The sequence below is a fragment of the Scyliorhinus canicula genome, chromosome 12, assembly GCF_902713615.1.
Source record: "Scyliorhinus canicula chromosome 12, sScyCan1.1, whole genome shotgun sequence".
NCBI classification, from domain to species: domain Eukaryota; kingdom Metazoa; phylum Chordata; class Chondrichthyes; order Carcharhiniformes; family Scyliorhinidae; genus Scyliorhinus; species Scyliorhinus canicula.
In genome coordinates this window covers 133,402,268-133,428,750 of record NC_052157.1, presented here as the reverse complement: position 1 = coordinate 133,428,750, position 26,483 = coordinate 133,402,268, and the positions used below count along the sequence as shown (strand labels likewise).

General features: G+C 45.0%; 1 long non-coding RNA gene across 1 annotated transcript; it reads right to left on the bottom strand.

Moving 5' to 3' along the window:
• Positions 1–303: 303 nt before the first annotated feature.
• On the bottom strand, positions 304–24,515 carry LOC119974876. The gene is made up of 2 exons (XR_005462601.1): positions 24,468–24,515; positions 304–542 (listed from the first exon to the last, which is right to left on the bottom strand). It is a non-coding gene; the product is annotated as an uncharacterized LOC119974876 (long non-coding RNA).
• Between the last annotated feature and the right edge of the window lie 1,968 nt (positions 24,516–26,483).

Genomic DNA, 26,483 nt, shown 5'->3' with positions numbered 1-26,483 from the left:
AAATTTTCTCTTTTTGAATCAATGTTTTCCCCCAGTAAGTGGAATGCATTTGAAAGCATCACTGTTACATGTTAATGTGATTACGTTGTCCCACAGTCGTTAGAATTGGAACTTCTATCCTGTCTTTTTCAAATGTATCCCCAACAGACAAAAAAAACAGTACAGCTAATGAATATCTACACGCTTTGTCTTCATGGGATTTGTTGATATGCATATATGTGAGCCTTGAAGGCCACAAGTAAACTTCTTAAATCAAAATTTTTTGTAAGGTTGTTTGGAGACTCATTAGGTTAGTTAGGAAGATTGAATGGTTGAACATAAACTGTTTATTGACAACCCACAACTATATACATCTCCAAGGTACAGCCATGCATTGGCTTCTTCCAGATTGTTCTGCTGGTGCTGATGTTATTGCAAAAGGCAATCTCTTGTTCCGGAATAGGTCTTTGTGAGCGACCAAGATGGTGAGCAGACATTGATTCAGTGGCCACATTCATTTGCAGATAAGCCAATCTTGCTGAACTTCTGTCCCCCTGCTAGGCCTGCAAAATAAATCTTCAATCAATGGGGCAGGTATTGATCCGCACAAGGAACCGGATTGATTGTTGTCTTAATATCTCCGCAGATACAAATTGTACCATCCTGCTTCCTAGAATCCTTTATAGTACAGAAAGAGGCCATTTGGCCCATCGAGCCTGCACCGACCCTTGACCACCCTTTCTCTGTTATCCCACCTAATCTTTTGGACACTTGGGTGCAATTTAGCATGGCCAATCCACCTAACCTGCACATCTTCAGACTGTAGGAGGAAACCGGAACACCCTGAGGAAACCCATGCAGACATGGCGAGAATGTGCAAACTCCAGACAGACTGTTACCCAAAGTCAGAATCGAACCTGCGTCCCTGGTGCTGTGAGGCAGCAGTGCTAACCGTTGTGCCACCATGCAGCACTCCTTATATTTCTTTTCTTGGTTGTCCTGCTTGAACTTTGAATTTAGAAAGGTCTGGTTAACGCGCAGTCACATCATCAACAGATTAGTTTATATTCGAGGCTTAAAATATATGCACATTGTGAATCATGTGGTGTGAGGTTACACCACATGTGGTATGTAGAACAGTCTGGCAGGAACCAGCATGAAGGCATGTTGGAGATGAACCTTACGACATGGTAGAAATGGACGTTTGAGATGGAACTCAATCTCAAAGCATAGAAAACTAAAAAGTGAAGCCGAAGGTCACCCAAAAAGAAGTTCCATCTCAGATGAGAAGGCTGAAGGACTCCACGAGGCGACATGGCAATTCATTACCAGATCTGATAGAACACAAGAGTCGAGGGACCTAGCTAGATCATGAGAGGGTGAGCAAAATTCAAAAAAAGGCTGAAAGGGAGCAGAATAATCCATTGTGCAGATGAAAAGAAGAACCTGAGTGAATACAGAGCCAAGCGACCTAGCCAAATCACAAGGGTGAGAAAAATCCAGTAAAAAGGCTATAATTATCTCTTAAAATAGGACACAACCAAGAATAGCATATCCAGAGCACAGCTGAAAGAAACTGTAGCAATGCAGAATGAAAAGCAATGGCCGAATGTTGTAGCCCACCCAACTAGAAAGAAAGTGTTGGCTGCTGGTGAGACCTTCCCATCCTGCTAAAGTCAATGGCAATTTGCATGGATCATCTTTCCAACTGCCAGAGAACCAGCAGTGGTAGTTACAGCACAGACATTTTTAAACGGGCAACAATAATATTTGCAATCATCGATAGCAAAATAATATTGTCAGACTGAATTAGGCTAAGGCAAGGGCCAAACTGTACCCAAAATTGAGTGTCATGGAGAAACCATTTAGATTACAGGCATGCATTGGGTTTAGCAAAAAGTCAACATATTCAATAATTTTTTATTGTCATAAGTACGAAGTTACTGTGAAAAGCCCCTAGTCGCCACATTCTGGCGCCTGTTCGGGTAAGCTGGTACGGGAATTGAACCCGTGCTTCTGGCCTTGTTTTACAAACCAGCTGTCTAACCCACCAAGCTACTAAACCAGCCCCTGGCATCGATGTATCCTCAACCACATTTGGGGAGGTATTAAATGGTTTTGACATTTTTAACTTCCAAGTTGTGGAGAGTGCAAACCTTAAAAAAAAAAAAATCTAAAATGGCCCAATAAAGCACCATAGGAACAAAGAGACTCCGGGGTGACAGCGGAGACCCCAGCAACAAGGGAGGGAGCGGAGACCCTGGGGGTGAGGGAGGGAGTGGAGACCCCGGGGGCGAGGGAGGGCATGGGTGCGAGAGAGTGGAGAGCCGGGGAGAGAGCGGAGAGAAAGACGTGGGAGACAATACCTTACCAAACCACAAGATGGTCACAAAATATGTGACCAAATCTATAAATCCACATGGGAGTTCAAATTTTGCAGTCTTCGTGAAGTGCAAATGAAAGAGGGATTTGCTGTGTTTTGTGTTAGGTGTAATTAATTGATATATCTTTATTGGATGACAATTTAGTTACCTCTAAGTTCATGTAAAAGAAGTTGCAGAATGAATAGGAGCGGAAAATACTATTTATTCTTCATCAGAAGAGGTATGAGGAGATTGCTGGCACCTCCCAGAGAACACCAGGCTTGATCCAAGTTTGTGGTAGCCAGTTGTGACATATGGGTCATATACGTGTTCACTCAATGGAATCATAAAATTATTATACCAGAGAAGGAAGTCATTCTGTCCATCTGTGGGAGCAATATGTCTAGTCCCACTCCCTCTGCCTTTTCCCCATAGCCTTGCACATTTCAGATAAAAATCCAATTTTCTTTGAATGTCTCAATTGAACCTGCTTTTAGACAATCTCTGGCAGATTATTCCAGACCCTAGCACTCACTACGTGAAAAGAGCTTTCCTTATGTCGTATTACGGGCCAGGGTTTAGAGAACCCCAAAGTGTATGATGGAGTTCACCTAACCCACAACGTTTAATAGATTTTGGTTATGGGGAGCACAAAGGGCCCACTCTACAGGTGTGATGCAAAACAATGTTTATTATATGAATTCAGTTAACATTTTATGAACACACAGTAAACATCTTAGCAACTATCAACTCAAATACTTCCCCCAAAAATACAGTACTCTATAAGTAACCCTTAATCTTTCCTAGCAACATCCATAAGACAAATAACCTCTTTAACAAAGACAGCAGGGTTTAAATTCTCTACTGAGAGCAGTTATCACTTTTAAATTAGCAAGTGATCTGAAGACCTTTTCATGCAGAGAGAGGTCAAATTTACACCTTGTTTGGCTGGATGCAGCTCCAACTCTGAAAACAAAATTAAACACACTGTAGCTGCCAGCTAAAAAACGAAAGTAAAAGCAGACAGATAGCCCAGCTCCATCCACACTCTGACATCACTTCAGTTATTTGATAAACACCCCTTTATTAAAGGTACATCCACTACAGTTATTTGATAAACACCCATTTCTTAAAGGTACTCACACATGACAGTCGCCATTGCATATTTTGCCAATGACCTTAAACCTGTGCCCTCTGCTTCTCAAACCTCTCAAGAATGGGGGCAGTTTCTCGCTATTTATTCTGTCCAGTCTCCTCATGGTTATGAATACACCTATCCAATCTCGACCTTCTCTTCCCCAAGGGGAACAGTTCCCCCCAACTGCTCTAATCCACTGAACTGAAGTTCCTCACCCCAGGGACCATTCTCATCAGTCTTTTCTGGACCCCCTCTAAATGCCTTCACATTCCTCCTAAAGTGTGCTGAGGCAGAGTTAGTATTTTATACCAGTTTCCATAATTTTGTTCTCTACCCCTATTGATAACACCCAATTTATTCATAAATACCTGATAATAGCTACAGGGGATTGAGCAGAACGTTGCATTGTGGTGGTGGTGGGGGGAAGGGAGGGGAAGAGGGAACAAAATAATAGTAGTGGTGGGAGAATAATAATAAATAGTTGTGGCAGAATGATTGCTGGCAGCCAGGTAATTGAATAACAGGATAGTCGGGGCAGCAGGGTAGCATGGTGGTTAGCATAAATGCTTCACAGCTCCAGGGTCCCAGGTTCGATTCCCGGCTGGGTCACTGTCTGTGTGGAGTCTGCACGTCCTCCCCCTGTGTGCGTGGGTTTCCTCCGGGTGCTCCGGTTTCCTCCCACAGTCCAAAGATGTGCGGGTTAGGTGGATTGGCCATTCTAAATTGCCCGTAGTGTCCTAATAAAAGTAAGGTTAAGGGGGGGGGGGGTTGTTGGGTTACAGGTATAGGGTGGATACGTGGGTTTGAGTAGGGTGATCATGGCTCGGCACAACATTGAGGGCCGAAGGGCCTGTTCTGTGCTGTACTGTTCTATGTTCTATGTCTTCGAGCAGAGGAAAGAAGAACAAGAAATATAGCTCATTTTATGCCTGACTGGGTCTTGACTAAAAATGATCTACCTGTGGGGGGAAAATATCATTCAAAAGATGCCAAGTAAATCATATTCTAACATTGCCGTTAACCGTCAACACAATGAGGATTTTGCTGGTAACATTTTACTTCAATGAATATATGTGTAACCACCAGGAGGCAGTGTCTCACCTGCTTCATAAAGCTTTATCTCAGTGGGATATTTTTCCACTGCAGCCATTTAGAAAAACAAGCCAAGTTGGCAAGTATACATGATCTTTAGTAAATTGCACATCAAGGGCTAATTTAAGAAACATTTTGGTACGAGGACCAAGGAATGTTCCTGGTGTGTGATCAACAATGGGATGAATGACTTTCTTGTTTTTATTTATCTTTGATCAGGATGCATTGCAGGTTCTTATTTTAATATCTGACCCACATCTCTCTTGGCACCCTACTTCATTTTACCCCATCAGCATATCCTTCTATTCCTTTGTCCCTCATCCATTTTCTAGCCTACCTATGCTATTAACATCAACCACTCCACATATTTGCTACTTTATGTGAGGACGTACCTGCTGAATTCCTTGTTGGATTCATAAGTGGTTATCTGTGCAAAGTAGCACAGTGGTTAGCACTGTTGCTTCACAGCGCCAGGATCCCAGGTTCGCTGCCTGGCTTGGGTCACTGTGCGGAGTCTGCAAGTTCTCCCTGTGTCTGTGTGTGTTCCTCCTCTACGTGCTCCCTCAGCATAGCGGAACTGGAGCCGGACTGTGGTGACTAGGGACTTCTGCCGTTGGTCTTCTGTACCTGCCAAGCTGTGGTTTTACGATGAGGATGTTGCTCTGAACTCTAAAGTTCATTTGATAAGGTAAAAGGCGTGTTGTGCTGTCACTCAATCATTCAATGTCACTGTTTACTGCTGGATACAACTGGCTTATAATGCATCACAATACCCAAGGCACAGGTCTAATTAAGTCCTCGAATATAACTAATCAGTGGAGTAATTGCTGACTGCGCTGGAACTTCCATTAGACTTTTGAATATAAACAATGACAACCGCTCTCAAAGTCGGGGGAAACAAAACGTTTGCACACTGCTACACATTCTACATGGAGCCTATGTACAACCTGCTTTTCTGAGAGGTAATCCAACTCTGCACTTTCACTAGATTTTTTCCCCCCACCTGTTTGTTTAAGGGTTTTATTGAGATTCATTGAATCCTACCAATTATTTGCAAAGTGCATAATATTCAAAGGTAATGATCATGAGCGACTTCTATTTAAACAAAATGCATTGCTTATCCCGCATATGTAAACATTCCAGTCCCTTCCTTTCCCATCTAGGGTTAAGCCACAAGTACAGATAGAATCTTAGACTCACAACCTCATTGAAATATTTTAATGAATGGCCAGCCTCCTGGGAAAGAAATTTGGTTGCCTGTTCCCCATCGCACATCCGTAGGTTTTTTTATTCTTTCATGGGATGTGAGTGTCGCTGACTCGGCCGACATTTACTGCCCAACCTCAAGTTCCTTTTAAGAAGGTGGTGATGAACCACCTTCTTGATCCGCTGCAGTCCATCTGGTGTCGGCACTCCCACAGTGCTGTTAGGAAGGGCGCTCCAGTATTGTGATGCAGTGACAGAGTAGGAACGGTGATTTAGTCCCAAATTGGGATGGTGTGGGGCTGGGAGAAGAACTTGCAGGTGGCAGTGTTCCCATGTGTCAGCTACCCTTGTCCTTCCAGGTGTCAGATGTCACGGTGGGCAAAGTAGCACAGTGGTTCGCACTGCTGCTTCACAGTGCCAGGGTCCCAGGTTCGCTGCCGGGCTTGGGTCACTGTCTGTGCAGAGTCTGCACGTTCTCCCTGTGTCTGCGTGTGTTCCTCTACGTGCTCCGGTTTCGTCCTACTAGTCCTGAAAGACTTCTGTTCGGTAAATTGGACATTCTGAATTCTCCCTCTGTACCCGAACAGGCACCGGAATGTGGCGACAAGGGCATTTTCACAGTAACTCACTGCACTGTTAATGTAAGCCTGCTTGTGACAATAATAAAGATAATTATCACGGGTTTTGGAAGGTGCTGCCAAAAGAGGCATTGGTAAGTTGCTGCAGTGCTTCTTGTATGTTACACAATGTTGCCGCTGTTTGCGCGGCTGGAGAGAGTAATCATGGTGTGAAAGAAAAAAGTCCTAACTTATTCAATCTTTCCTGATTGCTGTAATCTTTCAGCTCTGGTACCATCCTTAGAAATTCTTTTTGTATTTTCTCCGGTGCTTCTATGTCCTTTTTATAGTATGACGAACAGAATTATGCACAGAACTCTGTGTGGCATGCGCAGAATCCTGTACAAGTTTAACATAATTTCACTACCTTTAAATTATATGGCAAATCCGAGTGCTTTGTTAGCATTTTTAATTGCTTTACTATGCTAGTTTTGATGAGTTGTTCACCTGCATCCCTCGATCTTATTTTCCAAGGTGCGGGTAATTTATCGATGTTCCATACCAAAGTGCGTCACCTTGCACTATCTATGGCCCAACTAATTGCCCAGTTTGCAAGTTTTCCAATGTCGTCTTGTTTTATGTTGCATTCCACCGCAGTGTTAGCTATACCAGCCAATTTGATGTTGTTTGCAGGTGGTGAACTATCTTAACCTATGAAAAACCTTGGGCCAATTTTGCCATCGGATTGATCCTGGCGCGATCCTGTTACGTTGGGTGCATAGCGGGAGAGGCCAAAGACAGGGTTCACACTGGGTGCCGAGTGTTCGCAATGCCCCTGACCTGTTACACCAAGGATCATGTCCTCGCTGGGCGCGATCCAGATCAGCATATTTAAATCAGTCATTAAACTCATTTCTGCAGCCCATTCGAGACCGCAGTCACCCCGTACCTGGTATTTACCGACCCCACTGGCAGGGCCTCACATTGGCACGAATGAGTAATGATCTCCAAAAATGGAAATCAGACGTGATCGCCATGCCGGTGGGGTTGGGGGGGGGGGCATTGGAGCGCCCAGGTGGTCTGAGACAGGGCATTGCCATGGTAAGTGGCACCTGGGCAATGGCAACCTGGCACTCTGGAAGTGCCAACATTGCATTTGAAGAGATGCCATGTCGGCACTGCTCAGATGCCAAGGGGCAGTGCCCATGAAAGAGGGGGTGAAAGGGGGCCTTTAACCGGTATACTCACTTGGTGGGGGCCACAATGCCCCAATGCTGACGAGGGTGGATAGGTTAAAGCCAGGTGACCCTCATGCTGGGTGGGGGCGGGGTGGGGTGGGTCTTGCGGGGTGGGAGGTTGCCTTTCTGGGGTCAAGGGTATGAGGTGTTGCCAGTGTCTGCAGGGGGTCATGATGTCCATGGGTGGGGCTGGGAGGGGGATGTGGGGGCCCTCAACCTAACTTTGAGATCTGAGCAGTCTTCAGAAATGGCACCATGATCTCTTGAGGAGCTGTTCTTGCCAGCGTCTTGGATAAGAGGCCTAAACGGGGAAACGCATGGACGAGGCCGCACATAGCCGCATTTATTTACAATGGGGAGTGATGAGCCATCAATTGCACGAGAGACGAGTTGCTTTACAAAAGTTAGGCTTTAATAAACTAGAACTTAGCCCTGCGGTTGTCTACAATAAAATGGACGACCGCCGGGCGTTTGACTATTTGTACCTCGGCAAGGAGGCGTGGCTAACTCAGCCTCTCGACCAATCGGAGAGCTGTCACATGACTGGTCTCAACCAATCGGTCGAGAGGCACATGACCGACCAGGGCCAATGGTAAGCCGGTGTTCTGCCCCAATGACAGACAGCTATGCAAATCATATCACCACAGGGAGCTCCACTCGACGGAACTCCCCGTTGTAGCGAGAGATGGGACAACATTTAAAAATGGCATCTTGATCACAAAAGGGCCACAAAAAAAACCCAACCTCCCCCCACCCGAACACAACCGAGTGCCAGGCTGGCACTGCCAGGGTACCCAGGTAGCACCAGCAGTGCCAGGGCTCCACCCTTCCCAAAGGGCATAAAGCTGGGGGCCTGAGATCCCCACAAGTGCTATTTTGTCTGGTCCCCATTTGGGAGGATCAATACCAAACAGCATTCACCTGAGGTCTCCGAGGCAAAGGGATTGAATCCCAAAGCCTCAGGTACCTCAGGAATCTGCGCATTAGAGTGAGGTTTACAGCCTTGCTTTAATATGCAGATTTACCAAAAGGTGATCCTGCCCATTGTGGGCGGGATTCTCCTTACAACGTCTCGCGAGATTGCGTTGAATCTTCTGAGGTAATGCACTCCGGGTTATGCACGTGGTAGAATACGAGTGATTCCCACTCTCAGGCCGCCATCATGAGCAGGGCCATGCTTGGAGCATTTACGTTCAGGTCAGCGCCTGGCACCCTCTCTATGCCCGATTCTTCTTCCCATTGGGGAATTGCAATCTGGGCGTCCCGGGATGGAGAATCCTGCCCTCCAAGTGTGGAATTTGTTAGTGAGAAACTCCCCAAGTTCCAAAAAAATGATTTAAGTGTGGGTGACTGCAGACCTGGAACACTCGTCGGGAATCACCACTGAAACCCGCCCAAAATGACACGTCATCAATTTGTGGGTGAGTCACTGTAGCAGTTTACATAGTATTGTGGCAGTAAAGCTTTATTCTATACTTGTTGCTTGTACTTAAATCTCAAAGACCATTCTGAAAATATGTCAGCTACTATATGAATCTGACAGGCCTTCACTCCTCTCCTCTATGACAAAATTGGGGAGGCGGTGACATTGTAGTATTATCACTGGACTCGTAAACCAGAGACCTAGGGTAATACTCTGGGGACACGGGTTCGAATCCTGCCACTGCAGATGGTGAAATTTGAATTCAATAATAAACAAAATCTGGAATTAAAAGTCTAGTGACAACCATGAAACCATTGCTGATTGTCGTCAAAACCAATCTGGTTCACTAGTGTCATTTAGGACTGGAAATCTGCCATCCTTATCTGGTCTGGCTGACATGTGACTCCAGACCCACAGCAATGTGGCTGACTCTGAACTGCCCCTCAAGGGGCAATTAGGGATGGGCAATAACATTTGGGATACATACAAGTGGCTGGGGGAGCAGGGAGATGAGCGGGTGGTGAAGACCAAGGAGAAATGGGAAGCAAAGTTGGGAGGGGAAATCAATTGGGGAGCATGGAATGAGGCACTGTGTAGGGTAAATGGGGCCTCCTCCTGTGCAAGGATGAGTCTGATACAGTTTAAGGTGGTGCACGGTGCATATGACTCGGGCGAGAATGAGTGGGTTCTTTCAGGGGGGTAGGAGGTGAGTGTGAGAGGGTGGGAGCCAGTGAATCATGCGTACATGTTTTGGGGTTGCAAAACATTGGGAAGATTCTGGGTGGGAGTGTTCGCAGTCTTAGCCAGGATAGTGGAGGAGGAGGTGGACCCTTTGGTGGCGATATTTGGTGTCTCAGAGAAGCCGGAGCTCATGGAGAGGAGGAAGGCAGATGTCTTGACCTTCACCTCTCTGAATGCACGGCGGCGGATTTTGCTGGAGTGATGGTCGGCATCGCCACCAGGGGTAGCGGCTTGGTTGGGTGTCCTGAATGACTTCCTGCGATTGGAGAAGATAAAGTATGAGTTAAGGGGCTCTTCAAAGGTGTTTGAGGAAAGGTGGGGGATGTTTGTGAATGTGTTTGAGGGGCTGTTCATCGCGGGGGATGAAAAAGGGGGAAAATTTGTACAGACTGTATAGTTTGTTTTTATAAATTTAGATTACCCAATTATTTTTTCCAATTAAGGGGCAATTTAGTATGGCCAATCCACCTACTCTGCACATTTTTGGGTTGTGGGGGTGAAACCCACGCAGACACGGGGAGAATGTGCAAACTCCACACGGACAGTGACCCAGAGCCGGGATCAAACCTGGGACCTCAGCGCCGTGAGGCAGCTGTGCTAACCACTAGGCCACCGTGCTGCCCTCAGGCTGTATTGTTGATTGTAGGGAAGCATGTTTCTCGGGGTGTTTGTTCACTGTAACCTGTTTTGATACATGTTTGTAATAAAACACATTTTTTAAAAAAAGGGATGGGCAATAAATGCTGGCCCAGCCTGCTAATGATAGATGCCAGTCTGAAAAGGGTTAGCAACATGGACATTCAAGAAAATGAATCTATTCATCTATTCCCAACTAAAGAGAGTATAAACACATAATGGGAGTCTCCAGTGGGAAATTAGTTGAAAACAGGAAATTATAAATGAACAGAATGCTATCAGATGATCAGTTTCAAGAGAGTCTCTGTATAGTCTGTTCTTAATGTTTTTGTGCAGTACACATTCAAGATATTCCAAACAAGCCACTACCATGTTTCAGTACATTTCAGTAGTCGTCTAATTTAATGCATTACATCTTCACTTCAGCAAAAATAATTTGAATAAATAAGCAAATCCATATCATCAGCCCTGCTTTATAAATAATTTTTATAAATACTCTTAAATCAAAGCCATTTAATTTCAATTTTCTGGTGATCCTAATCTTTTGTAAGCACAGTAAAGGTAATGTTTTTATACCAGATTGTTAAATTTGAATTACTGGTTAATTCAATAATTCCATGCACAAACAATTTTTAATAAAAGCAGCAGATGCTAAGTGCAAGTTGTTTGTAATTTGCAGTCTCTTTTGGAGGTTTATGATCAGACACCTAGGGATTTGAAATTCTTCTTGTTTTTCATCGTCATGGTAAGGCATGACTTTGTGAGATTTCTGTTGTTGAATTGTTGGTTACAGACATTTGCCAATATTGCCTTAAAAGGAAAATGCTACTTCTCCCTTAATCTCTTGGAACCCTAGTGCGAACTGGCCTTGATGGTATATTTTTCTCCAACAACCTCAGATTTTACATCTTCCTCCATCCCATTGCACAAATGCATAGTTCGGCCAGGAAAGTTGTTCTGAAGTACATATAATAGATTGGTTAGCAAATGAAACAATGGTACATCATGTTATGACTCAAACGGCAACTTGTGTACCCTGCACTGTGAACAAAACATGTTGCAGCAATAAAATGGACCAATTGTGTTTGTACAACATTTTCCACATCCCATTCCGTAAACCAAATAACCTTAACAAATCCCCTAGTCGCCACACTATGGCGTCTTGTTGGGTACACCAAGGGAGAATTCAGAATGTCCAATTCACCTGACAAGCACGTCTTTCGGGACTTGTGGGAGGAAGCCGGAGCACCCGGAGGAACACACGCAGTCACGGGGAGAACGTGTAGACTCCGCACAGACAGTAACCCAAGCCGGGAATCAAACCCTGCCACTGTGCTAATCATTGTGCTACTGTGCTAGAATTGTACCATTTGAGCTGACTAAATAAAAGATGTCGTACAGTTTATGCACTTTATTACACAATTCTAAGATTTGAGCATAATCCTGGAACAAGGACATAAGATCTTCCAATAATAGACCAAATACACATGGAGGGATGGGAAAATTCAGGAAGGGAGCAGAGCGTGAGCATACCATTATGATTTTAAAGACCTATTCCGGTAAAAGGGGTGAGGAAAATCTTGCAACAGGTCACATTATGGCAGCTGGAACAGCTTCAAAGAGCTTCAATACATATTTCTCAAGTGTGATGATAGTTTAATTATCAGAATGAAGTCAAAAATAGGATGCCATCATTGCAATAGCTGGAAAAAAGCCACCAAATAAATGTCATAGCTCCGATAATAAATGGAACCCCTCACAAAGCATCCCAATCAATGGCAGGCAGAAGTTCAATGATTTCACAGTCAGCAAATCTAAATAGGCTGAAAGTTGCTTAACTATACAGCTGTCCGAAATATAGAGAGGCAAATGTTTCATACTTCCAGCATTATCATTTGGGGTGTCACATATCAGCTTGTTCCTTGCAGGCATTCCAAGTCACTCTGAGGGTGATAGAGAATGAAGATGCCAGTTACCTGAATGAACTGGTGCAAGAATATTTCAGATACACATAAAAAAAACAAATCGGCCAAAAATAGCAACTTAGATTTATTTAGTGTCGTTGACATGACAAAATGGTTCTTTACGAAAACATTATAAAACAAGGTATGACACCAAACCACATAAAAGGAATTCGGCCAGATGCTCAAAAGCTTTATCAAAGAGATAGATTTCAGAAATATGGAATCATAGATTGGTTACAGCACAAAAGGAGACCATTTGGCCCATTGTGTCTGTGCTGTTTCTCTGAAGAGCTATTCACCAAGCGTCACTCTCTTCCCTGTATCTCTGAAAATATTTCCATTTCAGAAAATTATGCAATTCCCTTTTGATAGCCTCAGTGGACCTTGCCTCCACCACACTATCAGGCAATGTATTCTAGATCCTAACCACTTGCTGTGTAAAACGCTTTTCCTCATGTCACCATTGTTTCTTTTGCCAACTTCAATCTATGTTCTTGATCCATCCACCAATGGGGACATTTTATCTCTATTCCTACTGTTCAGACCCCTCATGATTTTGAATACCTTTATGAAATCTCCTCTCAACCTTGTCCAAGGAGAACAGTCCAAACTTCTCCAATCTTTCCATGTAATTGAAGTTCCTCATCCCTGGAACTATTCTTGTGAATCCTTTCTGCACCATCTCTAATGTCGTCACGCCTTTTGTAAAGTGAGTTGCCCAGAACAGGACACAGTGCTCCATAAGAGCCCGAATTAGTGTTTTATATGGATTGACCTAACTTCCTTGCTTTTGTACTCTGTGTCCCTATTAATAAAGCCCAGGATACTAAATACTTCATTAACTGCTCTCTCAATCTGTGCTGCTAACTTAAATGATTTCTACACCTATACACCCAGATCCCTCAGCATCTGCACCTCCATTAGCATTGTACCCATTATTTTATATTGTCTCTCCATGTCCTGCCTCTCAAAAATGAATCGTGTCACACTTCCCTGCATTAACTCTCATTTCTTACCTGTCTACCATTCCATCAACCTGTCTATGTTCTTTTGAAGTTCCACACTGTCCTCCTCATGGTTCACAGTACTTTCAAGTTTTGTATCATCTACAAATTTTGTAATTCTACTCTGTCCTCCATGGTCTAAGTCATTAATATATATTGGGATGAGCAGGGGCACAAACACAGATTCCTGGTAACTTCACCATAAACCTACCTCCAATCAAAAAAAACAACCATTCACCGTGACTGTTTCCTCTCACTCAGCCAATCTCACATCTATTTTGCTGTTGTCTTTTTTTGTTCCATAAGCTCTAATTTGGTTCACAAGCCTGTTGTGCATCACTTTATCAAATACCTTTTGGAAGACATGTACATCACATCAACGGTATTACCTTCATCAACCCTCTGTTACCTCATCCAAACACTCAAGCAAGTTAAACTCAGTAAAACAGTGCTGGCTGTCCTTAATTCACTAGCATTTGTCCAAGTAACTATTAACTTTGTCTCAAATAATCATTTCTAAAAAAATATTTTTGAGGAAAGAGTTGGCCCAAGTAGACTGGGCACAATGATTGAGGGTAGGACAGTTGAGGAACAATGGCAGATTTTCAGGGTGATATTAGGGCAGCATGGTAACACAAGTGGCTAGAACTGTGGCTTCACAACGCCAGGGTCCCAGGTTCGATTCCCCGCTGGGTCACTATATGTGCGGAGTCTGCATGTTCTCCTCGTGTGTACGTGGGTTTCCTCCGGGTGCTCCGGTTTCCTGCCGCAGTCCAAAGACTTGCAGGTTAGGTAGATTGGCTATGATAAATTGCCCTTTGTGACCAGAAAGGTTAGGAGGGGTTACTGGGTTACGGAGATAGGATGGAAGTGAGGGCTTAGTTGGATCGATGCAGACTCGATGGGCCGAATGGCCTCCTTCTGCACTGTATGTTTAATGTTCATGTATGTACCTCTCAAAATATATTCATGAGAGGAACACGAATTGTAAAAGGTAGAAAATTGTTCCATGGCTAAACAAAGAAATCAAGGAAGACAGAAAGGCAAAAGCCAGGGCTTGCCATACTGCAAGAGCTAGTGGTAAACTGGAGGATTGGGAGAACTTTAAAGTTCAGCAAAAAGCTACTAAAACTAAAATTAAAAGAGCTGAGATGAATTACAAAAGGAAACTAGCAGAAAACATAAACACTAATACCAAAAACTTCTGCAAGTTAATAAAGAGGAAGAGAATAGCTAAAGTAAATGTTGGCCCTTTAGAGGATGATACCGGTGAGGTAATAATGGGGAACCCAGGGATGGCAGAGGCACTGAACCAATATTTTACCTTTGTCTTCACGTTAGAGAATAAAAAAATTCCAAAAACTGCAGTTAATGCAGAGGACCTTTGTGCAATAATCATCATTAGGGAGATGGTATTGAATAAACTAATGGGATTAAAGGCAAATAGGTCTCCGGACCTGATGGCCTGCATTCTGGGGCATTAGGAGAGGTGGCAGCAGAGATAATGGGTGCATTGGTTATGATATTTCAGAATTCACCGGATTCTGGAAGAGGCCCAGTGGATTGGAAACACAGATCTGACGCCCCTATTCGAAAAGGGAGAGAGGCAAAAAGTAATAACTATAGACCGGTTAGCTTGACCTCTGCGGTGGGGAAGTTGGTGGAATCAATCATTAAGGAGGAGATGCCTGAATATTTGGAAAGACAAAGTTCAATCCATCATTGCCAGCATGGTTTCATGAAGGGTAAGTCAGGCTTGACAAACTTGCTTGAGGTCTTTGAGGATGTAACTAGCAAGGTGGATAATGGAGAACTTGCAGGGGATTGGGGGTAGAATACTAGATTGGATTGAGGATTGGCTGACTGATAGAAAGCAGAGGGTCGCGATAAATGGGTCCTTCGCTGGCTGGAGAACTGTAACTAGCGGGGCGCTGCAGGGGTCAGTCCTCGGACCTAAACTGTTTAGAATCTATATAAAGCAGGGACAGAGTGTAACATAGCTCTTACAATAGCACCTTCATGAAAAATAACTCATGATTTGGATTTTGCATTTGCCTCAGACTCTTGTTATGATTCTAGGCCAAGTCCCCAAGTTTTTGGTAGGATCCAGTAGGGGAAAAATAATATTTTGTTTAAAGTTGTCAAAGTTTGAGATATTTCCACAAGGGACAGGTAATACAGCATGGTCCAACTACTTGGAACGTTCCGAGTCAATGTGGCCAGACCCATCCTTTGCAACACTGGGGTCAGGTAGAACCTCAGTGCAAAATGACACTAGGGCTGGAATTCTCTGGCTGTTGGGATTCTCCTTTCCCACTGGCAGAGCACCTCAACCCTTGGCTTTCCCAGTTGCGTGGCATGGCGGGATGAGAGGATCCCGCTGCAGGAGTGGCGTGGCAACTGGGAGACTGGAGAATCACGCCCTTGGTGTTTGTGTACCCAATCTATGCACAGCTTTATGCTGCCGTACACAAAGGTGGCCATCATTCATTGACCAAAATGGAGAGGGAACTTTGCTGTCACATGCCCAGTTGCTGCTTTACCGTGGCAAAATGCTCCTCCCAGTTTTTGGCGCACACCCCAGCCGCTCCAAACCAAATGCCCAGCACCTTCAGGTAATCTGACCTGATGCTGAAGGGGACAAAGGATCAAGCAGGCCAGTTTCAAAGAAGCTGGTTTATCTTGGTTCCTGACGTCAGTTTGAACTATTCGCAAACATACATTAGGCTGCGCGCTAACATCAGATCCGAGCAGAAGATGGCGGATTTGTCCATGTACAGGGAAGCCTCTTGTCTGGCATCATCACTCCTCTTATTCCCGGATTCTTCCTGATGGATTCAGCAAAATATTCTATGCAACACACAATCAGCACAGAGGAGAGAGGGCAGACCTGCCTGATACCAGATTTGATCTAAAACCTTTAATTCCCACAAATTATTGAAACTGCGCTACTGATGTTTGTGTCCAGCAGTTAGATCGAATTTCAGATTCCCTCCCTGAACCCTATTTTGGAGAGTACATCCATCGTGTAGGTGTGTGATGTTCTGTCAAAGACCTTCTCCTAGTTCAGGTTGATGAGGGAGGTGATAACACCCCTGACCCGCACATTAGCAATCGTGTCAGTGCGAAACAATCAGAGATCTTCCTGCTGGACACAGAGCAGGTCTGGTCAGGGTAGATCACCAACCTCAGATCAGACCTGACCTAATTGGTGATGACTTTGGATAGAATTTGATAGTCCACATTAACAGTGAAATGGGTTGTCAATTTCTAATTTCTTCCCTTTCCACCTTGTAGACGAGGGTGATGATGCCTTTCGTCATGGATTCTGACATGCTCCCAGCCAGAAGCATACTCTCATACACTTCCAGAAGGTCTGTGCCGATCCAGTCCCACAGAGTTGAATACAACTCAACCGGTAAGCCGTTGCTCCCAGGGGTTTTAATTATCTCAAAGGATTGGCAGCTTTGTCAGCTCATCCATAGATCGCAGTTTGTCCAGGCTCTCCCGCTCACTGTCGGCTAAGATCTCGGCGATAGATGACAGAAAGGACTGGGAGGCCGTACTGTCTGCTGGCTTCAGGTCATACAGTCTGGCATTGAAGGATTTGCTGATCCTCCGAATGTAGGACTGAGATGGCTTTATTGAGCCATCTTCTGGACATATTTGCTGACAGCCCTGCCGGATTGCCCAACCGCTTCAATGATACAGTTGAAGTCACCACCCAGAATGACCAACCTGGAAGTCGGCAGCAGAAGTGGAAGTTGCTGAAGGAGTTCCAGCCACTCACTCTTTATGGCTGAGGAGTACAGGTTAATAAGCCAGATAGGAGGGTTTTTGTGTGTGAGACATCTGCAATGAGGAGGCATCCGCCCACCCCCTCCTTAACTTCGATGATGGTGAAGTTGCCACCCTGCAGCAGAATACCCAGGCCAGAGGAACGTCAGTCATTTCCTCCTGAACAAATGGATGGCCTGTGGGATCACCATCTCGACCACTATCTGTAGCTGCTGAGGTGCGGTATTGCAAACTCCTACAAGAACAGCAGGGTGTGCTGGGGCCTCCACAATTGGTTCAGAAGCTTTATCTTCTTTTGCAGCATCTTGTGCGGCATTCAGCTCAACGTACCTAGCGAGAAACATGAGCAGGTCCACCACATGGGTGCAGGGCTTGTACATGTGGAATGTAATACCCCTGCTGCTTCAAATCCACAGCACTCAAAGAGCACCTGCTTCATGAATTAGGTTCGATCCTGTAGTAATCCACGAGAGGCAGGAGTTCCGTCACCACACCAATATTTATTTACAATAACGATATTACAGGAGCAGCTACAAAACAGTGCTGCTAGCTGTCCACTCAACTTAAGACTAGCTCACAAAGCCTACACAGGTGATTATATGGGCCCCCTCAATGAGCTATCATTGAGGGAGCTCATACTCCAATTGGCCAACCAATAAAGCCAATTGGAGTTCATTACACCCCTCCCCCCCCCCCCCCCCCCCCCCAAGGTCCGAGGAATTCCTGCCAGCTGGCATTCCTCTGAGCTTCTTCCTGCTCCTCATGTCTGGGTCTGTCAACTCTGTGTCGTCCGCCGGGTCATTCTCCGAAGTGGGCGGGGTGTACCTTATAGGTGCCCATCTTTTCCTTGGCGACCTCCTTGGAAGTTGTTCTTCCTCCTCCTCGGGGAGAGGTGTTGCGGCGGCCTCGTCGAGTGTGTCTATCTCCGACTCTGATGACTGGATGATGGGGTCTGGAGAAATTACTCGGGGCTAGGGTGTGGGTATCCTTTCCGTCTGGGCTATCCCAGCTGGAGGCGGTCCTGCTTCGCCTGCCTCCAGGTGTGGTTCCGCTGCCCTAATTTGGTCTAGGTGTTTCTTCAGCACCTTGCCTCCTATTGAAACCTCATAGGATGTGGGCCCTGTTTGGGACTCTACCGTGCCTTTGACCCACGTTGGTCCATTCCCATAATTCTTGACCCAAACCGGTGCCCCCACCTGGAAATGTCTCTGCTGCCGACTATTATCATGCCCCCTGCGTTGGGCCTCCTGTTGTTTCTCCACTTTCCCTGTTAAATTTGGGAAAAGGAGACTCAGCCTCGTTCGCAGCCGCCTTCCCATTAAGAGTTCAGCTGGCGGTATGCCCGTTGTGGAATGCGATGTGGTCCTGTAATCAAACAGCCAGCGGGAGAGCTTTATATCTATTGACACTGCCGGCTGCTTCTTGGGTCCCGCTTTAAGTGTCTGGACCGCTCTCTCTGCCAGGCCATTGGTCGCTGGATGGTAAGGGGCCGTTTTGATGTGACGGACTCCGTTTTCCTTCAGGAATTTTCCAAATTCCCCACTTGTGAATGCCGTTTCGTTGTCCGACACCAATACCTCCGGAAGTCCATGTGTTGCAAACGAGGCCCTGAGCTTTTCAATTGTCGATGCTGTGCTTGCCGTGTTTACCTGGTGGACGTCCAACCATTTGGAGTGGGCGTCCACTATCACCAAAAACCTTGAGCCCATGAAAGGGCCGGCGTGGTCAATATGCAGGCGGGTCTACGGTCTGCCTGGCCATTCCCACGGGTGCAATGGCGCCGCTGGTGGCACTCTTTTCCCCTGTTGGCACTCCTGGCACCGACGTACCAAGGCTGCTATGTCTGTGTCCAAACCTGGCCACCAAACGTAGCTTCGAGCTAGCATCTTCATTTTAGACACCCCTGGGTGTCCGTGATGTAACTCAGTTAAGATTGCCTGACGGCCCTGAGCTGGGACGATTACTCGGGCTCCCCATAACAGGATATCGTCTTCTACGGTTATTTGGTCCCTTCTGCTCCAGTATGGGTGCATCTGGGGCTCCACTGGTCTTTCCAGTTCCCGTTAGCAGTAAATACTTCATCTTGGCTAAAACTGGGTCTTTTTGCGTCCACAACCAAATATGTTGTGCGTCTACTGGTAGGGTGTCCAAAAAATTTAGAGTCATTACTGTCTCCTCTACTTTTGGTATTTGCGGCGGAGTGTCCGGGAGGGGAAGTCTGCTCAAAGCATCTGCATGTGCTACTCGTGTTCCCGGTCTGTGCTCCAGAACGTATCTATATGCCGCTAGTAGCATGGATTCTAGCTGATGCAATCGGGGGTATTGACTTGTCTTCTTTTAATAACCCTAATAACGGCTTATGGTCCGTCACTATGGTGAATTTCTGCCCGTACAGATACTGGTGAAATTTTTTTACTGCGAATATCACCGCCAGTCCTTCCTTCTCGATTTGGGCGTACTTCCTCTCAGCCGTTCTTCCCCATTCCTTCCTCTATGGGCTAAGACGGCTCCTACCCCATAGGGGGATGCATCACAAGACCACCAACTCCTTCCTCAGATCCCATCCTCGTCGCCACTGTAGTAATCCACGAGAGGCAGGAGTTCCGTCACCACACCAATATTTATTTACAATAACGATATTACAGGAGCAGCTACAAACAGTGCTGCTAGCTGTCCACTCAACTTAAGACTAGCTCACAAAGCCTACACAGGTGATTATATGGGCTCCCTCAATGAGCTATCATTGAGGGAGCTCATACTCCAATTGGCCAACCAATAAAGCCAATTGGAGTTCATTACAGATCCACAGGTGAGTCTTTTTTCGATGACTTCACTGTTACTCGGAGCGTGCTCTACACCCCTTGGTCTGGTGTTAGAGAGACTGCTGCAGCCATAGCTCAAATGCTGAGTCATGCTGTATCAGTGTTAGGTCAAAGCCAGAGGCTTAAACCAGCATGAAGATCCAACATTAGCAGCAGAGTTCAAGCACTGGCTCCTTCTGTTTCTTCTTTCCCGCTGTCTTCTTCACTCCACATAGAAATCCAATAGCTGTTTGGAAAAGCTGTAATGAATAGAAACAACAATTGATTTTGGCCAAAAGGCCGACTCGGAACATCAGCCTAAATTCACTGAAGTGGGACTTGAACCCATGACCTCAGCTTTAATGACTTACACTGCTGAATTACACATATGCAGCCTGCTCCTGGTTTATGCATGTGTAAAAACGACAAGGTCAAACAGGACTTGGAGTTCCCAGCCTTCACACTCAAGACCAAGGACCACTCTGCGTAATTGGTTGATACATCACGTTTTCACCATTGTCTGTTGGAACCAGTTTTCTCACTTTTGGAGGTTCAAGAGGAATTGCATGGTGGCATTGGTAGGGCAAGTGGGCGATCGTGTTCAAAAATGACACTGTGTCAAAGAAGAGAGGCAACAGGGCAGCCAGCCTTCTTTTTATTTTTATGTTTATATACAATTCACTGGAGCTGAGGTAAAACTGTCTTTCCAATCAATTCTGCCTTTGGCCAATTGTGGCATCAATGTGAATCAGGAGTAAAAATCTCCACTGGTTGGAATCATACGCAGCACAAAGGAAGTTGTGGTTGCTTGAGGTAACTCAATTCCAGGACATCACTGTAGGAGTTCCTCAGGGTAGTGTCCTAGACCCAACCATCTTAAGCTGCTTCATCAACTACCTTCCCTCCATCATAAAGGATGGTAAGTGGGGATGTTTGTTGATGACTGCACAAAGTTCAGCACCTTTCATAACTCCTCAGGTACTGCAGCAATCTGTTCATAAGCAACAAGGCCTGGACAACAGTTAGGCTTAGGCTCATAAGCGTAAATGACATTCGCACCACACATGTGCCAGGCATTACCACCTCCAACAAGAAATAATCTAATTATCTCATTCCCTTTACTGATTCCCCCACTATCAACAATCTAGTAGTTAGTATTAACCATAAAGATCAGCCATGATCTTATTGAATGGCGGAGCAGGCTCGAGGGGCCAGATAGCCCACTCCTGCTCCTAGTTCTTATGTTCTTATAAACATTAGTTTGGAGCTTGTTTTAATAATAATCCCCAATGTAGGCAAGATTAGAACTGTGATAATTTAGAAACCTGAACTGCAGCCTGTAACTTCCAGTGGAGTGGCAATTGAGTCGGATTGTCACTTTGCTTCTAGTTTCTTATCTTAAAACGAAGCTGCTGCTATCTCATCCAGCCTTATGTCTCAGACATGCCAAACCACTCTCGTACAGCAGAAGGGCAGCTCCATCAAGGTAAATAAGCCACGTCCCCATTTTTATGGCACTGTCTGCCTAAATCAAGTAATTTTAAAGATCCAGCAACTTTGACAAGCCAAGTAGAGAGTGCATACACAAAGTGGGTAAGATTTATGGAGGGAGCGTTGGGGGGCAAGGGTCATGCCTGGTGGGGTGTCGGGTCAGGTCGGAGGGTGGAGATTCTGTAGGTCGGGGCAGGGTGGGTGGAAGTGGTGGTGTAGGGTCGGGTTGGGCCTGTGAAGGGGATCTGGCTAGTTGGTTCGAGGAAGGAGGAGGTAGGGAGACAAGTAGATAACTTCACACTTATCCATGTTAGGCTGCATCTGCCATAGACCATAAGACCATAGACATAGGAGCAGAACAAAGCATTGACCAATCGAGTCTGCTCTGCCATTCAATCATGGCTGATCTGATTCTCATCCCCATCCCCCTGCCTATTCCCCATAACCCTAATCGCCTTATTAATCAAGAACTAACCTCCTATTTACCTTCTTATTACCTGCTGAACTTGCATGCTAGCTTTTTGTGATTTATGCACAATGACCCCCAAATCCCTCTGCCCTCCAGCTTTCTGCATGCTTTCTCCATTTAAATAATATTCAGCTCCTTTATTCTTCCTACCAAAGTGCATAACTTCACATTTTCCTGCAGTAACTTCCACCTGCCCAGTTTTTACCCATTCAGCTAACCTGTCTAGTCCCTCTGCTGTGTCATCCTCAACATTTGTCTTGTACTTGCCCACTGGTTTGGAAGATGCCAACCAACGCATCCACTATTTCCATTGCCACATCATTTAGTACCCTGGGTGTAGATTATCAGGCCTTGGGGATTTATCAGCGTTCAGTCCCACTAATTTCTCCAGCACTATTTGTTTACTAATACAATTTCCTGCACTTCCTCCTTCTCACTAAACCCTGAGTTCCCTTGCATTTCTGTGAAGTTATTTATATCTTCTTCTGTTCTTCTTTCCTGCATACAATTGTTATGAATCCCCCTGATGCTAAATGTTAGAGTATCCCAAAACCCAGAAGGGTAACTTGGAACATTGGTTCTCAGTGATGTATATTTTCAATTTGGCTGAATGTGCGAAAAATGTGAACCAGGGAGGAATAGTCCAGTTATTGTGTGAACAAATAATGAAGAATACTTATTAACTTAAAAGAAAAACACAACAAGAAGGACTATAACACACTACAGCACGCAAATGCACTGATCCACACACACTATTACAGGAAATTACCCCTTGGTTCCAACTACCTGTGTTCCCTGAAGTTATAAGTTCCCCTTTGCTCCCAAACAACATCCAAAATTATATAATTCTAATGGCTACATCCAGTAAAGAATTACCACGCACAGGTTGTGTGGCCACGTTTGAGTCTTCTAGTTTCAGCGAAGGCAAAATCTGTTTGGTTTGAGTTTTGATCTTCATCAGCGACCTGTTTAGCAATAACTTGCTTTTGGGCACACTGTAGGGCGGCATTCTCCCCTACCCGGCGTGACGGAGGGTCCCGGCGTAGGGGAGTGGCGCCAACCACTCAGGGGTCGGGCCTCCCCAAAGGTGGGGAATTCTCCCCACCTTTGGGGGCCAGCCCTGCGCCGGAGAGGTTGGCACCAGAAGACTGGCGCAAAAAAACCAGCGCCCCCGGCAGCGGGGCTGGCCGAAAGGCTTTCGCCGGTCGGCGCATGCGCCGGCAGTGACGTCAGCGGCAGCTGGCCGCTGACGTCACTGCCGGCGCATGCGGATGTGGGGTTCTCTTCCGCTTCCGCCATGGTGGAGGCCGTGGCGGACGCGGAAGAACATAGTGCAGCCAGGGCACTGGCCCGGAGTCTGAGCGGGGGGCCCCAATCTCGGGCCAGGCCACCATGGGGGTACCCCCTGGGGTTCGATCGCCCCCCACCCCCCCCCCAGATTTGCAAAAATGGATATTGTTTTTTTTTCAAAGAAAGAACCAGGACCAGGTTTAAATTAGAACTGGAATTTAAATCTGGGGCTAAAGGAACACTTCTGACAAAGATTTCATTTATTTAACAGAATGGACATCCTCCTTCCTCAAAACAAATGATAATTTCCAGGTTTAGATGATTCTCTCAGTTGATTAATAAGGTGCGCTATGATACCCCCGCTGGAAACAATAAACCAAAATAACCAAATGGTCCCCAAAGGAGAAATTACCAGCATGATTTAACTTTTTGCAAATTTTACTTTCATTTACAGTTATTCAGATTTGTATTAAATATGAATTAACAAGCAAATGATCTTTCAAGCATAAAAAGATAAATTCCATTTCCATAATCAATACAACAAAGATATGTCTCACGCAACCGCAAGCATTTGCATCACACCCCACACAAACATTTACTGCGTAGCAATGCAATTCCACAAAATGCTGTTCCCCCCCCCCACACAGTGGGTCAGGAGTCCTATCCAACAATAGCTTTCAACTTTCAGTTTCATGGGTATTATTATCATTAGCAAGGCACCCTTCTATGAATGCTGTCTCCCTCAGGTCATGATGGTGTATCTTTCCAGAGTTCCTTTTCATAAACCAAGCATTAATACCCTGGTTCACAGTTTGGCAACTTCTGGGGAAACACTCAGCTTTTTGGAATCTCTGAGCTAGTCACACAGTTTCTCATGTTTTAGATCTTTTTAGCCAGCTCACACAGCACCTCCAAGAAATTCTGTCTCCTTTTCTGCCAAACAGAAAAACTGACCTCTTCCCGAGAGTGATTTGCTCCTTTTCCTCGCAAGAATTTTATGCGTTCCTCTTTCTGTCTCTGATTTTTCTTTGCTTTTGTATTTGTGCACATATCACCGTAACCATCGACTCCTCTGCTTGTAGCTCTCCTTCTGTTTGCCACCCACATGTCTTTTTAATGTATTTTCTTTTGTTACTGCGTTTGATTGAAGGATCACCAGGTCACATGCACCAAATTTCTTACAGTGTAAGAAAATTACAATTGATCCCTTTACAATTGATGCAAACTCTTAAAATCGCCTTCAAACATTCGTACAAACGATTACAGATTCCACAGACCTTTTAAAGGAATTATAGCATTGCTTCTGTATTAAAGGTTGACACACCTTCTCCCTTGGGAAAAAGAAAGATTTACTGTAGTAAAATGTTCTTTATGACAGGATTTTAAGTTCAGCAAGGTCTTTACATCATAAACATTTTAACAACTATTGCATTCATGTCACACAGGAACAACAATGATTCATCATATTTACAAAACAAGTTTCATTACAAACAGTGTTATTTTACAATCTTTCAAAACCAAAAATGTTCCCCTGATTTTAAAACATTGTTATCATCCCCTGTTCTTTAAGCACTTGACAGGGGAAACCACAGCCACATCATTTTGAACAGCAACACATCGCCGCTTACACAATTGTGAGTATCAATCTCCACCAAAAACAACCTTTGGTCATTGGTTTGGAACTTCTTTTTAGGAATACCAGTGGTTGATGGTCCATATAGACTAGCTACCTTGGCTTTTCACTCTTCATGTTGCTTTTTGAAAATTGATATTGGACTTTGGACAGTCAGCACATTGGATTAGCACACGTGAGAGATCCAAAGGTTTTTCAGTTTGTTTATTCTGACGTCAAGAATAACATTGCTGATTACTAGCAGATGATGGTGTTCCCCCATGCATCTGCTGCCCTTCTGCATTCACCTGAGGAAGGAGCTGCGCTCCGAAATCTAGTGATTCGAAACAAACCTGTTGGACTTTAACCTGGTGTTGTAAGACTTCTTATTGTGCTCACTCCAGTCCAACGCCGGCATCTCCACATCATCTTCTTCTAGGTGATAGAGGCTGCAGTTCTGGAAGGTGCTATTGAAGGCGTCTTGATGGGCTAGTTGCTGCATTGAATTTGGTAGATGGTATAGACTGCTGCTTCTGTGCACCAGTGGTGGAGGGAGTGAATGTTTAAGGTGGTGGAAGGGGTTCCGATCAAGCATGCTCCATTTTATTGGATGGTGTGAGTTTCTGGAGTGATTTCGGAGCTGCACTTATCCAGGCAAGGGAGAGTATTCCAACACACTCCTGATTGGAGCCTTTCAAATGGTGCACAGGCTTTAGAGCACCAGGAGGTGACTTACTTGCTGCATAATTCTCAGCTTCTGACCTGCTCAGTGTTTATATGGCTGGTTTGGTTTATCTTCTGACCAATGGTGACCCATGTGAGGGACTTTGTGCTCATTTATATTCCAAATATTTTAAAACTGAACAAAGTCCTATACAATGGTTGAATTTAAGTCTGCCTATGATAGTTTCAGGCCACCTGTGGACTGCTCAATCCAAATTCAAAGAGCTATAGAAAGGCCATCTACATTTAATAACCCAGGCTGACCAGACGGAGATGGATCGTCTGCTAAGACAGAGGCCTCCCATCTTCCTTTCAGTTCCTAATGGCTGAGACATTTAACAATCTTTGGAATGCAGATAATGGATGTTGATGCAAACGTGGGTGTCATGTGACATGGGCCTCTGGCTTGTGGAGCAAGTAATATTGTCTTGCTGAACTCCATCGCTCAGTCTGCTGTTTATCACCAAACTGGCAGCCTCACAGATAAGGAGCTCCTCCCAGGTGGAATACCTGATCCCTAGCTACACTGCTACGTCTGGAAGTTCTATGTCATCACCTACAAGGCTGATTAATATCTGCGAGCATTTCTCATCATGTGAAGTCAACATCACCAGAAAAATGAATTATACAGCATTGAATTTCAACCCACCGGCACCTGTGAAGGAATACATAATTGGACCGTGATTCTGGACATTGGAACCCATGTGAAATAATATTCCCTTTTCTCTGGACATCTGTACTGTAAATATTTTCTTTCTCTATCCCTCTCTTTATTATCTGAATGTGATGGGGATGTTATAAACACTCTTTTCACATTCTAGGTGTATGCAAATAAACTAATGCAGTGAGTTAATCCTATCTCGAGTTTCCTGTGGGGTTATTAATAGAAAATTGGACCACAGCAAAACTGAAGGGTTGGGAAATTCTGCTTATAAAGAGGGAAACAAATAAAAACACC